Raw genomic sequence first — 16,944 nt, forward strand, 5'->3', positions numbered from 1 at the left:
TGCCGTCCTCTATATATAAAAATATTCAAATAACATCCATCAAATATTGGTAAGAAAATATAGATCTTTTTTGTATATGAACTAATATATTTCAATATGTTTGCAAACTTTAAAAGTTTGTAGTGTTATTAATGTTTAAAAAAGTATAGCCTATGTCCAAAAACTTTGGTCAGCCCTTAAATATGTATTGAATTTGCAAAACTCTGTCATGTACACATCAAAATATTGGAATGTTAAGAAAAACTTTAAAAATTAGATGATGCATATCATTTAGAAAAGCGTTCCATATTGTTGTTTTCTTCAATATCACAGTAAAATTTTATTTAACAGTATTTTTTTTTAAATATACCTTATAAGACTCGATGCGTATCTGTACTGTATTTTTGCAAGATGTATTTCTTCAATAGCTTGTAGTCTGACAGTTTTTGCTATAGTATTCTTCTCCTTTAATGATATTCATTGTCGATGCTTTTCAAAAGGTATCGTGAAATTTGTTAAAAAGGATGAACTCTTAAGACAACATTCTATATTATGCAATGCTAGTATGTTTTTATTTTTAAGAAAAATCTCAAATGTTTGTTTTTTTTTTTTCAATTTAATGAGAGTCTCGTTTAATCTTTTTTTCTTCTTTGATGCTCTTAATACCTGAGTAAATTTTTTTTCGTAACTTCTATGATAAAATATTTGGTTTTACCATTTTTATTTAACTTTGCTTTTTCTTGTATGTGTCCGTATTGCTATTTTCTTTTTATTATTGTTTTTTTCGCTGTAATTACTATCTTGTACATTAATTTTAGTATAAGTTTATTGTTGAGCGCCTTTTTTTCATTATATTATAGGGAGCTCTACAAATGTTTTATTTATCATTATTATTATTTACATAGTCAATTTCATACAACAACTGGATAATATAAGTGTCTTGATACAAAGACTGAATATATATACTATCGCGATTCAATGGTCTTGATTCTATTGATGTCATAATACAGTGGCTGAGATAATATAGGTGTCTTAAGGTCAAACGACACGTTGCTCTAATATATATTTTGTATCTCTTGGCATTAAATAAAATATTATTCATATTTGTCATTCTCTTCTGATATCTACATTGTTTTCAAAGCATTTTTAAATATAAAAACACCAAAATTGGTGATATAAATTATTCAGAAGAATACCCATAAGGGTTATATATAAGAAATATCTCCCTGTGGTATCTAGTCCAAATGCCTTGTAAGGTACCCTAATTTTTTGTGAGGAATCTTGTTTAAGTACCTATTCTTCAATTTAAGATTCTTAGGAAAAATTATATGTTTTTGAGGAACGTGTCGTCTGTCCTTAATTAAACAATTTCAACTATTGATGTCTTGATGTAGCGGTTAAGAAAAACATATGTAACGACACTTTTCCTAGGAATATTAGAAGTATATGCCATGAAGCATGCATTTTTTAATACTTGATGGATTTCAACAGTAATATAATATCGATTGTTTTTTATTTGCTTTTTAATATTTGACATATAATTGTATCTAGATTTTTGTACTGTTGAAAGGAAATTGCTTTTTATATTAATATACTTGAATTTGTTTAATTTTTATGTAAAGTTATATAACAACAAAGATAATCTTTATGCTAAAAATAATATGCTTATCTATTTCTTATATCTGAATGTAAATTGAAATGTTTTACAGTTATAATACTTATATTTCCTGTGTATGAACATATTCAGTTTATGGTTAAAACAATTGAGATAAATAATGTTTTCTGCTGCATTCTTTTTGATTAATAACAGAGATGTAGCAATTGATTTTATTTTGTTTTGTGTTCATCTTTAAAAAATTACAATAATGTTTTATCAACAGGACTTGAACCAACCTGCATTTTACTTCTTACGAGGGTTGATCCAAAAGTAATGCAACAACTTTAATAAAATTGCTATAAATCGACGTAAAGAAACGAAATAATACAGGATGGAAGCTTTATTTCAAATTAAATCTGATAAATTCAAAGGATTATGATGAATACTTTTCAAAATATCGGATTTTAAACGATGTGCGTTTATGGTAGTCGCCGCACCTAAATATAGCGTTATACGAGGGTTGTCCGTAAAGTTCGTGGACAACATTGATAATTACTGAAAAACATTGATAAAATATATGAAACTATTATTTTCTTTAAATTCACGATTCATTTCATCAACATGCAGGTATACAACAAAAAACAAAGCACAAATTTTTATCAGATTAAATGAAGACACATACTTATAACCAGAGTACTAAAATGAAAATTCTTGACGTTACCGGACGTCAAAATCATAATACGAGTTCATGTAACTTTTCTCAACATAGTCACCGTTTAACTCAAATCATTTTTTATGTCGCTTTTACCAGTCATAAACATGTGCACAAAATGCTTAGGTTTCATCCGTAAAATAATATTTAACAATATTTGTCAAATCCTGCAATCATCCAACCTCTGTCCGCGTTAAAAGATTTTATTTACGGAAATACGGTAGAGGCATGTTACGAAATTCATTTTTTAAAGCACTGCTATCTCGGAATGATGGTTTTCCTTCACGCAGGTCATCCTGTAAACTGTTCCTTCCGTCCGAAAATATTACATGATACTTGAATTCTACTGTAAAGCTTCTTTTACTATGTTTTCCCGTTTGCTTACAAAATGTACTGGTCTATAAATGTTTATCCGATGTCTACGCAGAATTTTATCACTGCTCACTGCTCCGCCTATTCCGAAAACATCCCTTTTTTGGACAATTCTGATCCGTCTTAAAAAGTTCTAACTTTGATTGCTCGGCCATTTTACACGTTCAAATTTTGCAGGTTTGACTTGATAACCTCTGTCAACCTCATAATATGAAAGTCATCAAGATTTCCACAGAATTTTATAAAATATAAATGAAATTTATATAGTGATAAGTTTATATAGTGATAAATGATTTTTTATTAAAATTTTGCGGTGCTCCGTGTCTCCATTCCAAATCTAATTATGAAGTCATAATTGTATTTAAACATTTGAAATTGAATGAAATTTTTACATTTTTCAATTCACATTTAGTAGAGGATTAGAAATATGCTAATAATAAATATCAATGACACAACTTTTATTTAATTTTTAGCTTGTCCACGAACTTTACAAACAACCCTCGTATGACAGATACGCACAGTTATTCTTTAAAGCGTATCCCCTTTGTTTCATTCAAAGATATTTGTAACTTGCTAACACTTTCACAAATTCCACTTTCTTTAAGAATTCTTGGTACACTTCTGTACACTTACTCTTTTCATAATTAAGCCCTCTGTCAAAATTTTGTGAACAGTAGCATAAGACAAACTTAAAAATTCACAGGACACTCTATACGGCTGTCTTTTTTTTTTGTCAACGTCAGACACCATTGAAAGTTTCCATCCGATCTCCTTTCATTCGGTCTTCCTGTCCACTGCTGATCATTCAGTGACCAATCACCCGCCCAAAATTGCTGAAACCATCTATCAAAGATGTCTCTTATTTACATTCTTTATTCTGTAAGTCGGATTAAATAAAGTAACTGTCCCTTGTGATGATTCAATTTTTTAAAGCAAAAATGCATCACAACTCGTCGAGCCGTTTTCCCCCATTCTTTTTTTTTAAAAAAATGGAACTCGTTCATTCACTTACCTTGTCATTGATCATTTGCAGAAATATTCTGTTAAAAACAATCTGATTGTACACCCGAGTAGTATAAAGTAAAAATTTAAAAGATACTGAAATATCTGATTGACAATATCTATGTGGTTTTTAGAGACCAGATCTTCATCCAATTTATTGAATTTCCCATGAATACTAATTATGTACCATTATTAGTAGACCTATGTCTTAAAATTCATATGAAACAGAATTTGTCCAAAATGTTAAACATGAAAAGAAGAAAACACTTCCTATAGCTTGAACTCGATATTACATAAATCAACGATGTATTGTCAATTACGATGGGTTTTCCCATATTTTTGTCGATAGGATAAACCCTGGTGAGTTTAAGAGGGACAACTGCACTTTACCGGTACGTCCAAATAACATGGAAATAGCACGTGCTCTTTCTCTATAAGAGAGTCACGCGTCAGCGTGACGATTTCCGTAAAGAGGCAATAAAATGCAAAAATAACCTATTTTTTGAATTCCTCGTCATTTTTCATGTTAATAAACTTCGTTTAATTAACGAAGTTATTAATTAAACTAAAAGCACTTTCAAAACAAACCTTTGGATTTCATTTTGTCGGCCACATTCCAAAGTCGTGACGTTGTTAAGCACGTGACTTATTTCAGTGCTGTGAATGGTCATGATTGGTGACGTGAAATAGAAAGTTTGACTTCCACTCTATATGATTGTAAACAGTGATTCAACATGTACCTTATTTACGTGATTTGTATTGTGTTTTCTGTGAATGGATATTTTTAATTGACTAACTGCAGCATTCTAGAATTTTTGGAAATTTTAGCGATAAATGTGATCCTTAGTTTATGGAAATGTTGAATAAGTGGAGGGACAAATTAAACTTGTAAACATGCAGTGAGGACGGTCTTGTTTCGAGAAACAGCAATCGGCAGTATAAGAAAAATGAAACGTAAAAGACGCATCTTAGATTTCTGCAGTTAATCTAACATACTCCTGGATTTACGAACTAAAACCTCGAGAGATTTCAATTTGCAAAACACTGGATACTTTACAATCATTGAGACCACATGGAATGCAGTTATATAGGAAATCTTTACTAAAACAAGAATGCACTAGGGTAGTAGCTATAATTAAAAATTGCCGTTTATCTCCTTCATCACCCATAAAAACGAATTTACAACTCGGCAAAAAAAGACACAATATATTGTTCTACATGTATGTATAGTGACACGTACGTATGGGTCCGAGTCTTAGCGCAAATTTATCTAACGACTAAGGTAAGTTTGTTTTATTCATTTTTTACGTATTGGGGGCTGCCGCCCCCACACCCCCACTTAAAAAAGCGAAAACCCATTTAGATATCTTTTTTTTCTCGCTTCGAGAGTTTCATACACAACAAAATGGCGTCGCCCATCATAGTTGATACGTTGCTAAGTTTTTACGCCGCGCACTCTCACGCGCGGATCTAGAATCAAAATGGCGGCCGTACCGGAAAAGTGCATTCTATCCCAATATACTTCATCACCTGCATACGGGGTTGATATTTCTAAAGGATGCTCACTCCTCCATGGCACCTGATCCTACATCTGATATTTCAGCGGTCCGTGTTTGCTCTGCTTCTTTTTTGTATTGTTTAATGAACTTTGATATTGAATACTTTTTGTTATCTTAATATCCTTCCTGGTTGATTCGAAACGCAATGACATGCTCTACGTATGTACAATTTCCAAAACGAGATAAATTATTGACAAACAAGTTGATGAAAGAAGAATATCAGCAGATTTGCTTTAAATCATCATTTTGTATGTTCTGTGGTTGATACAATGACCTTGTCAGCAAATACAATTTGTCATTCAGTCAAATACTGGCTGACTTTTTTCATACTTATTTTTAGGCCATTATTTACACACTGAAATTTCGACAGATTTTCCCGATTTTCTCCAATCATAACAAGGAGCACACGGCGGTTGTGACCGGTCGGCAAGCGATGCTCACTCCTACATGGTACCTAATCCCCCTTTGATATGTAAAAGTCCGTGTTCTGCTCTATTTTTTTTTGGTATTGTTAAAAGGACTTTACAGGCTTGGATATATCTCCGTATTTTCTATCCTGAAGTGCTAGTAAATTGAAAGTACTAGTCTGTCTGGGAAGGAGCTGTATTCTCAGTAAGTCTCTGTAAAATATGAATTAATGTATAGTTAAATAAGAAGTGCGACCATTTTTTCAGCAATACAAAATATAATTGATGGCAATCAGAACAACTGAAATATGTTTTATACATTTATCATTTATAAGTATCTACAAGATAGAATGCATGCAATTAGATGCTCAGGTTCTTTTCCAATAATTATAAACTAACGGTCACAGGTCTTGTGCGTCTACAGGTGTTCCCCTCTAAAAGATTTAAAGGATTTCCCCTAAGAAACTGGTGCTTGAGTAGGATTATCTCCACGTCAAACTGACTTTAGAGTTGAAAACATTAACAGGGAAAAATTTCCGAAAGATATCCTACTCTGTGTAATAGTGCGATTGCTATCAGAGCCAATGCTCTCATCCCCCCTCGTAAAAGATCTTGGCTGCACTTATGTCTGAGGGTGGAGGAGGTGACCATTTTTACACAGTTTACCTTCTTCAAAATGACGACTAGTTCCATTGAAACAACAAGGTTAGGGGAATGAAAATAATTTCTGATTTTTACAGTATCCGTCCAACCAATTCTTTCAAAGCATAACTTTTTTCTAATCTGGTTAGTTTGGTTTTTGAAAACAAATGATACAATGTAGTCTGATGAACACAGTCTTCTCTGAATAAATGGAAACAAGAAGAGAATGTATTTGAATGTTTTTTTTATCCACTTGCTTTCAAACATTCTTTTGATGAGTATGTGTCTCTCCGGGATAATTGTTTTTAAATGTAAAGAATAGCATCCGTTGCCATACAGCTGAAAATGGGTCATTTAATTCAAAATTTGAAATTTTATTGGATTGTTTTGTTTTGGCGTTTTTTTGAAAATATTTTCTCGCTGAAGAACTGCTTAAGTCAAATACTCTTGAGGTGACATGCGGATCCTTTCAATAACATATATTTCAGAATTTGCGCACACATTTTTGTAAGTAGGATCGATCTATTTCATAAATAAAATACTGGGCATTTAGAGGACAAAGAAATAACAAAATCACTGACGGCGACCAAATTTACGTTTCAAAAGTCTTTTACAAAAGGTACCGTCGCGTCTAGAGAGGGTATTGAGACATTGAGTCTCAAAATTTTTTCAGTGACTAGTTTTACAATTTCCTTAAGTTAAAAAAAAATGGTTTGAGACGAGAGGAGCTCAACTTAACGAAGCTAGGGGTGCTCATGTGATACCCTTGGGGTCGGTGTTGGCGTCGGCACCTCGATTTTTGAAGCAGTTTTCCTTTTAGGTACGTCTATGCCCTTCATTGATCAGATATGTATACAAGATGCTTCCAATGTGTTTCATTGTAACAGTCAAGATTTCAGATGCGCAACTTCAGCTAAGGAATGACCAGATTATTTATTTGCTGCAGGTTAAAGTTTTTTTGTTGCAGGTTAAAAGTTTTTGGTGAAGGTTGCATGGCTTGCCTCAGAAGCTGGGCTTGACTTACATTATCCATATGATTGAATAGATGAATTTTTTTTTTAGCAGATCTGTTATTAAGTATGGATGATACATCTAAGGATGTATATTATTAGGCTTGCATCTATATGAGTGATTTTGGGATGTACACTTCTAGATTATTAGGTTATTACTTCAATTTTGTACTTTGTTTTACTTAAAGACAAACATGCATCGAGATGAACTCTTTAATCTCTGATTACATATGATTATTATTCTTTTAATAAAAAATATTTATTTAAAAAACCATCCATGTATGAATAATTGCAATTGTGCAATAAAAATTACTATAAGGATGTGTGTAACCTCAATAATATACATTTAATGCATGATAGTGGGGAAAATATGAAGAATTATTCAGCCAAGAATAATTCGTTCGAGGGGAATATGATATTTCTTGGCTGAATAAGTCTTCATGTTTCCCGAACATTCATGCAATGAATTGTTTATTATACCGAAACGAGCAATACCTTTGAAATAAACATAAACTTTCAAATTCGGCATCTCTCTCAAATTCAATTTCATTTATTACGTAAAGTAACATCAATTTTGTGACGTAAACCAGGTCATTGTGACGTCTACTTCTCTCGGGAGTTTTCTTTCAACGAACAGGAACTATATTGCGGGAAAATACACTAGGTGTTCTCGAAGAGGTGGAATATGATTAAAAGCGTGCCGACGACCGGGAAATATGAGGTTTTACGGCCCGCTCACGTGATAATCTAGAACCAATCAGATAACGCTTTGTGTAGAATATTTATAATGAGGTATACTAAATATATTTATAGCATGAGGCAAAGTAATAATATTATAAACCAATTATAATTGTAATTTTTTTCTTCTTTTTGGTTCACCATACAATATAAAGTACCAATATTTAATAGGTAAATGAAGATTTGTAAGATGTTTTGCATGCTCTTAGTAAATTTGAAAGCTAGGTAAGCATTCGCTCAGACCTATCGAAAGTTAATCATGTCTCCGTAAACAAATAGTCGGTGGTACATAGTTTTTGTTCTCTCCATCCCTCTGTTTGTCCAAAAAAATTTAACCTTGTCCATAATTTTTTATTTTTTTTTTGGCTTTCTTTTCTTCACATGTGTATTCCTTGAGACAAGATCTTTACCTCAGTGCCAAGATTTATAACCCCTTGACCTCCCAGTTAGACTCACTTTTGCCAAAAAAATATGCCAAACTTTAACATTGGCTATTTTCAAAAGTGCAAAGGCTTTCAAACATAATATGTATATTAATTGCGACAAGACATTTCCTTTTGTGATCTTTTGACCTTGACCATCGAGTTTGACCCATTTTAACAAAAAATGACTAAGAAATATCTTTTGAAAATTAAGACTAGCGCTTTCATATTTAACATGTGTATTTTCTGAGACAAGACCTTCTCTTGGATTCCATTGAATATGAACCTTTGAGCTTGGAGTTTGCCCTACTTTTGATAAATCTTTAACGTCCGCCATTACTATAGAACAGTTAGTCCTAAGGCTTTTATATTTTATTTCAGATTCTTGTTACATGAGCTTCAAATAGGAACCATTAATTCACCTTTTGATTGTGACATTAGACATTGACCCACTTTCAAAACTTTAACACGGTCATATCTTTTAAAAGGTTGATTTTTGGGGATTTCATATGGTATATTCATTGGAACTAGTAAATTCTTTGGATAACAAAATTTTTTGTCTCTTGATTTTCGAGTTTGGCTTGCAAATAAGAAACTTTAACCTTCGCCATAAGCAGTCAGGCGGAGCATCTGCTTTCACAAAGACATCCTGTTTATGATGTAATACAATGTAGGTTTTTCGTTGATAACATTTCAAATTGCTGAAGTCACGAAAGCTGGACAAAAAAGAAGTAATTAAACATGTATTTTCATAAGAGATTATTTATTGACAAAAAGGATTTTCCGAACAAAACAAAAATGGACATTGCAGATTCAAAAATTAAAGCCTGAAATCCCTTATTATTACTTTTAAATAGCATTTAAATAATAAGTTGATGTTTTCTAACATAACTGGCCATCGAAATTTTTCTGTCTTTGTTAAAATATGATTCTTTTTTTTTAAATAAGTAGTGAGTGTTAAATACTTAAACATCAACCGACATAACCCAAAATAAATTTACCTTAAATTATACGTCTTTTAAGTTTGAGAGAATGAAATTTAAGATACCGTGAAATAGATTACCTGTTTAAAATTCTAAACGTACCTTCTTTTTAAAGCTATTCTTATTCTAACTTTCACGAGATGCAAGTAACAGGAAACTACCATCATCTTAGGAAAATCCTTTTCAAAGTCATTCTGTGTAAAGACATTCATAGATTCGTGAGCTACGTAGTGAAACGGTAAGTCTTTCATAAATATTTTCCTTATGAAATCGTTCTTTTCAAAGTTTAATCGGAGTATTTAAATGTTTATTTAGAAAAGTATGTATTCGCAGTTCTTGAGAAAAAGCAGCAGCTGTTTCTTAACTTAAGAAATGAAGTGTACATTTAAACTACTGTCACAGTGATAAATGTATTCTATGGCTATACACCGTATTAGCCCAGAAAATTAGAAATTACATATGTAGATAAAAGGCACATGAATATATACTCAATTTATCATATTGAAAAGGTTAATCTTAAGGGTACTTAACACAAACAAAAAATGAATGCATGGATTGATATATATTTTTTGACTGATTTTTTTTCTTGTTTCATCAACTTGATTGTCTCCTTTTTTTCTCATCATTTATTTCCCAGACCTATAACAGTCAACAGCTGATAAGTAGGGCAGCTGCCAGGGATGAGACCCTGACTAAGCTCCCTCTATAACAATAAATGATAATAATCCCTACAGCACCACGCAGGGTGTTTTATTATTTAAATACAAAGTCACACATAATTTTACATCTAATACATATTATAAAACAAATAATGTAAGTATACATAAATATGGAATCAATTTTGGTGAATGTGACAATAAAATGTAAATATATAACTATGAAAACATAATTGTAGTATCATATAAATCTGTACTTAGGAAAACAGGTAACACTTAATCAAAGTCTGTAAGCATATCTAATGTTAATTCTAAATTTCTGTTGAAGTTACTTTTATTATTTCTTAAGAGTTGAAAGATTGCTTTAATTTCTTTCTTGAAATCACTCAAGAGTGCTGAATTTGTAATATTTTTATTTTCATACTTAATGCTGTTTCGTGTTTTCCATATTGACCACCTATATATGTAAATCAAGGTGTTAATACATATTCGAACAATTTTGGGTTCTCCAGCGAACCCCAATAAAACAATACATACATCAACTTTGACTGGATTTACTACAGAGATTTTTAACATTATATTTTGTACCAATTCTAAAAGTGGTTTGACATGTTTACATTCATAAAATAGATGTTTCTGACTCTCAATATTTGATTTACAGAAAAAACAATTACCAATTAAAAAACCCATTTTGCTAAATTTTTCTTCAGTGTATTAGATTTATGCTAACATTTCCATTGAAATTCTTGAAACTTTTGTTTTAACCTAACTTCATAAATTGAGCCCCAAATCTTTTTCCATGTAATTTCAACTTGTTTGTTTTTCTTACAAATAAAAAATTATCATACATCACAAAAAAATTATTTATTTCATTATCTTTTATCATTTATTTTTGATTGATTTTGATTTAAAATGACATAAATAATAAAACCCTGAAATATAAAGAAGTCGTAGGATTTCCTTGGTGCTTAGATATGAGACTTTGTTTTACTTTCTATATAATTCCATACAAAATTTTGGACAAATTTTTAACCTTATGACAAAATCTTCAACACATTTCTCCCACTATACTTGCTAAACATTATTCAGGTTACCAATTAAATGTAAATCTTTTAGAAGTATTGCTGATTTCTGGAAAAAAGTTTGTTTGTGTTATTTATCTTTAATATCTTTAATATCAGTTTCACAACACCTATTGTTTTCGCGATGAATTGCACAAGCCTGCAAATATTTCCACGCCTTGTATTATTCATAAATGAGATCGATCTCTGCTAGTTATCTTGAGTTCATCTTCTATATAAACATCATTACTTGGGCACAGCTGTTATCTAGGTTGAAAAATATAATAAGATGTTCTTTATATCTGACTTACTGGATGGATAACCAAACTGAAAAGTACCGTGCGGCTAAAAAAGGAGCTCGTCATATAACGAAACTAATATATTTGTCCAAGATTTTATCGATGGGTTACATGTTTGTTGTAATAACTTGATATTTTCTTTTTCGGATTAACGTATGTTTCAAAACATATAGTTGTCATTTGTAAAGCCCAGGTCTTAAACTAGAATAAGCAAATTTAAGCGATAGTTCTCTTTTAGATTTAAAGATGTTCTTCTTCTAGGCGGCATCGTTTAGAAATGCTTTAATTAAATTTAATGGGTAAAAGGCATCCGTTACATAACACTCGCAAATTCAGTTGAACAAAGTGGCAGAGGACGGCTTTCATCAAGACATTTATAAAAATGTACAGCAATGCATTATCGGTCTCCATCATGCAAACTTCTTTTTTATATCAAGCAGAAACAAATATCAAAACCATATCTAATGTGTGAATAGAATCATTTCTATATCTATGCCTAAAATACTTGAGAAGTTTTAATAAAAGGCAGGATTATTACAGGCATTCCTTTGCGGGAGTGGGGGTATTTCTGCCTTTTTACAAATTTATTTCCTTTTATTTTAAAGCGGTGAAACTCCCACGTACACCTGCTACATGTATCTTTTTGTTTTTCTATTGCCTGCTCTCATATCACATGACGGGAAAATCTGTGAGAAAAATACTTAATTTCACAAAATATATTTGTACTATATTTAACTCTTTACAACTTACTGAACTGTTATGCAACATACGTTTAATATATACGTTATAGAAGTAGGAATTTACCATTTCCCCGAAAGCACCTTTTAGCATGGTACACGTTTCTCTAAAGTTTAGCGTAAATAATATTCTGACGTTATATCTTAATACAAAAATAACTTTTCTTATTTTATGAGATTTTTACAAGTATGAAATAGAAGGAAATTGGCATTGAATTCATGATTAAATGAACATTTTAAAGTGCGTGAAAATGCGTGATTGCGGGGAAACGGTATATACGTGATTTTGCGTTAAAAATAGGAAATGGTATATGCGTTACAATACGTGACAGCGGGGAAGGGGGTTAAAATAGTGGAAAAGTTTTAAATATTGAGTGAAACATGTCATTTACAAGAAAAACAATTTTCCACAGTGACTTTAGTTGTAGTAGTTTTAAATGAAACATTCTTAACTGCTCATGGGAAATGTCGTATAAGGAAAATATTTTTTCTTTCCTTTTTTCAGATATTATTATTATTTTTTTTTTTATATTATTTTGTTGAGATGATATCGCCGAGATTCTAGAGGCTACTGGATTTGCGAAACAAGGAATTGATCATAACGTCATGGGTTCGAATCCCACTATTGGACGTCGAGACCGGTCCTTCGGATAAGACCGTATAAACCTAGGTGCCGTGTTGCAGTAGGTGCTGGCACAAAAAAGATCCCTCACTGCTCAATGGCTTTCAGTAACAGGTATAGGGCAAAATTTGTAGTTCTCCATCGACATCCGTGGAGTCTCGCTCTATATGAGTGAAAAATTCTCGAGAGGGATGTAAAACAACATACAATCAATCAATATTTTTTAAGATGATCTGTTATTAGAAAGTTCCTTAAGTCTAAATATTTCAAGGAATAATCAAGTAATTTCTTAGCTGTCGAAACCTTTCGTCTGTTTCAATGAAATACGTTTATATTTGAATTTGTCAGACATTAAGAGGATCACATATAACGGCATGACTCACTTGTAATATCATCACTTCTTTCAAAATGTGGTTGTTTGAAAAAAGAGAAATTAAGAGAAAAAAAACAATATTCAACATATCCCAATCTAATTCCAAGGAAAAATTGTGCGTATTTTCCAGGTGTGTTTATTTACATGATGGGTGTTGTTTTTTTAATATTTTTAATCATAATTTCTAGAAGTGATAATGTACCAAAATCAATATTTAACAATATCATTTTTATTTTTTTTAAAGAATGAAAGACATGGGGTAATTACATGTAAATGTATTGAGATCTTGAAATTTTTCATTTACTTAGTAAATTTGACAGCCGTTCACATTATCTTGGTAAGCTCAGATCTAGCTAAAATAAATCATCATGTCTCAGTAAACCAAGTTTCGCTGTATATTATTTTTGGTTATAATATAATTCTCTGTCCATCTGTTTGTCCACCAGAACTTTAACCTTGTCCCTCATTTTTTTATTGTTTAGATTTCATTTTTCACAGGTAAAATCCTTTTTTAGCATGATCCCGATTAAATTTTTTTCAAGTCATAAAAGTGTTAGGTTTCAGAAAATTGCAGGTTTCAGAACCTACAAAAATAAAAGTAAAAGAACATCTAAGTGTGCTCCATATCAAAAATTTACTTCTTCCTCCCTATTGTTTGCGTGCGCAGAAAAGTTTAAATAAGTTACCAATGTTACCATGGTCTCAAGTACCCAGGAATGAATGTGAGAAAACCAAAAATTTTTTTAAAAAGTTGTAAGAACATATTTCTCACGTTTGCAAGCTCCAGTTAATTGTTGATTACAAGTTTGAGTTAACAATAAATGGCCTGACCTTGACATACACGAAACGGTGGATACAATCTTTGTTTTACCTGCACTTTAAAGTGCAGTTTAATTATCATATCTTTGCTATATACTCACATATACTCTATATGCTATATACTTTTTCATAAGTTTTTCTCACTATGTTACACAATGTTACAGATATCTTAAAAGAAGCACATGAGTTTTACTTATTGTGTTAATTTAACATTGACTACTTCTTTTCAGAAGAATGTCTATTAATTGTGACAAGACATTTTCTTTTTTGATCTTTTGACCTTGACTTTCAAGTTTGACTTATTCTTATGAATTTTAACTAAGCAATATCATATGAAAAGTAAAAGCTTTCATATTTTCGCAGGTATATACATTGAGACTAGTCATTTCTTTGGATAAAAACATTTTCGTCTCTTGACTTTGTACTTTGATTTTCACATAAGAAACTTAATCCTTCGCTATAAGCTGCTATACCGGGCATCTGTTTTCACAAACACATTCTGTTTACGATGTTACACAATGTAGGTTCTTCGTTAATTTTATTTAAATTGATGACAGTCCCAAAACCTGGACAGAAAATAAGTAAGTTAAACATTCTTTTTATCAGAAAATACTTCCTGTTGATAAAATGAATTCTTCAAACAAGACAAAACCGACATTGCAGATCTAATGTATTAAAAGAAATTTGAAATATCTCGTTTTCGTTTTTAGATAACATTTCAATTATTAGTCATTGTTTTTTTAAATATAATTTAACATTGAAAATCTTTCTTTCTTTCTTGAATATGGTTCGTTTGTAAAGCATTTAAAAATAAGTAGTACGTGTTAAATACCAAAACATCAGCCGACGTAACCCAAAATAAATTTAACTTAAATTATACGTCTTTCCATCTCGAGAGACGTGTTGAAATTTAAGATACTGGAAAAAAGATCACCTGTTTAAAATTCTAAAACGTACCTTCTTTCACGAGATACATACTAGTATTACAAGATACAAATGAAATGTATATATAAAATTTCAATTCTACCTTAATTTAGCTTTAATATAAGGTATTTCAAGACATGCGCAACATTATTTTAGGGAAGTCATTCTGTGTAAACACGTTCATAGATTCATGGCGTTCGCAGTCACACGGTAAGTCTTTCATAAACATTTTTCTGATGAAAATGTTCTTTTGAATTTAATTGCATATTTTTTTTTAAAAGTATGTTTTGGTAGTGCTTAAGAAATTAAGAACATGTTTTCCAATGTGAACTTATTTTATTTAAACAATAGGAAAGAGCAAGAGCCATCTTATGCATAAAATTGCCCTGTACTTATATGAATTAATTAACTAATACCCTCTTTCCCATTTCATATATCAGAAAAAAGTAGACACTTGGTGCTTTCATTTTCTATAATAAAATTTCATTTTGAGAATCCAGATATTGGAAGAAGGCTTTGAGAAATTGCAATGTTCTTGAAATTTGCAGAAAACATGCGGATTTGTCTACCTTCAGCAAAGAATTAATATATGAGCACAGCCCACGATCCAAAAAAACCCCATGTATTTTGATCTTCAGAACTAGAGCTTTCATTATGTATTTGCATATTTTGGATCAGAGGTTGTGCTCTATTTAAAATATTGAAAAAATGATTCAATTTTAGGTCATTTTCAAAGGAATTTACAGGATATGAGGTAACTGACGCATTTTATGACGTCATAATGCATTGACTAGATGGGAAATTACGTCATGATTAATAGATACGTGGTCACCAACACTCCAAGTGATAAATACTGCATTTGCAACCTAAACTGAGCCATTTTGATTTTTTGAGAAATTCTCAGGGCCAAAAAAGGCCCAAAGTGGCTCTTGCTCTTTTTCCAATGTACAAAATATACATTTTCAACCCTTGCCATATGTAGAATAAGATTCTGTTTTAATAATGGATCAATATGTCAAAGAAAATAGCCTATGTAAAAATTACTGTGGCACCAAATTTATCTCTGATCTCGATGGCATAATTTCAACAAAGAAGGATATGGAGTGTTACGGATTTTCCCATGTCAAAAATAAACCACAGTATTGTACCACCCCAAATTATGCCCTGAATGTTTAATCTATGTATCATAATTTTATTTACAGATATCATGGGAATATCACCCATCTTCATATGTTAAAATGTGTTTTATATGTCCTTATATATGTTTACTTGTTGATTATCGTTTGATTGCATTGTACAAACCACTCATATTGAGTAAAACGATCTATGGTTCACCCAATCTGTTGATTATCGAATGCCCTGACCAAATATCATTTCTTGGGTGACCCATTCAACAGATTATTGCTTGCCCTTACCCAATATTAGTTAGTGGGTAACCCAATCTGAATCAGCTATTTATTGAATGTACTGACCCATTACCAATATTGGGTGACCCAATCAGCTGACTCCTTGACCCAATCTCCATAATTCTACTTTAATTGTATTTAATTAATCATAAATTATTAATTATTTCTATTGTTTTAATAAAGTCATTATTAAAGATAAAAAAAATGGTGATTAAATAAGGTAAATCTCAGGAATAAGAGGACCCACAGAATAATCGTAACACCCAAGATCAGGTCAAGTTACAGGAGATAAAGAACAGTATTCAATCTCAAAGTCCAAAATACAATACAAAATAGGAGTAAAATATGAATAAACGTATATTGTGGCAATATCGTTTCATAGATTATATGTTAACAAGATTTTTATACACTGGAAGTATTATGGGCAAATTATGGACACATGGATTAAAAAAAAATGTTTGAAGGAAACTCGGGAATGCGCTAAACAGTCCCTTGTCATCAATCAAAAATCATGACAGGTAGTATATGTGTATTAAAACACCAGATTTAAAAGATTCAACACTATGACCAAAATAAAAACATATTTCTGAACTAGTCATACGTAGTTTTCCAGAGATTGTATTT

Source organism: Saccostrea cucullata, unplaced genomic scaffold (assembly GCF_032062105.1).
Source record: "Saccostrea cucullata isolate Sc308-1 unplaced genomic scaffold, CSIRO_AGI_Scuc_v1 ctg766, whole genome shotgun sequence".
Classification (NCBI taxonomy): Eukaryota; Metazoa; Mollusca; class Bivalvia; order Ostreida; family Ostreidae; genus Saccostrea; species Saccostrea cuccullata.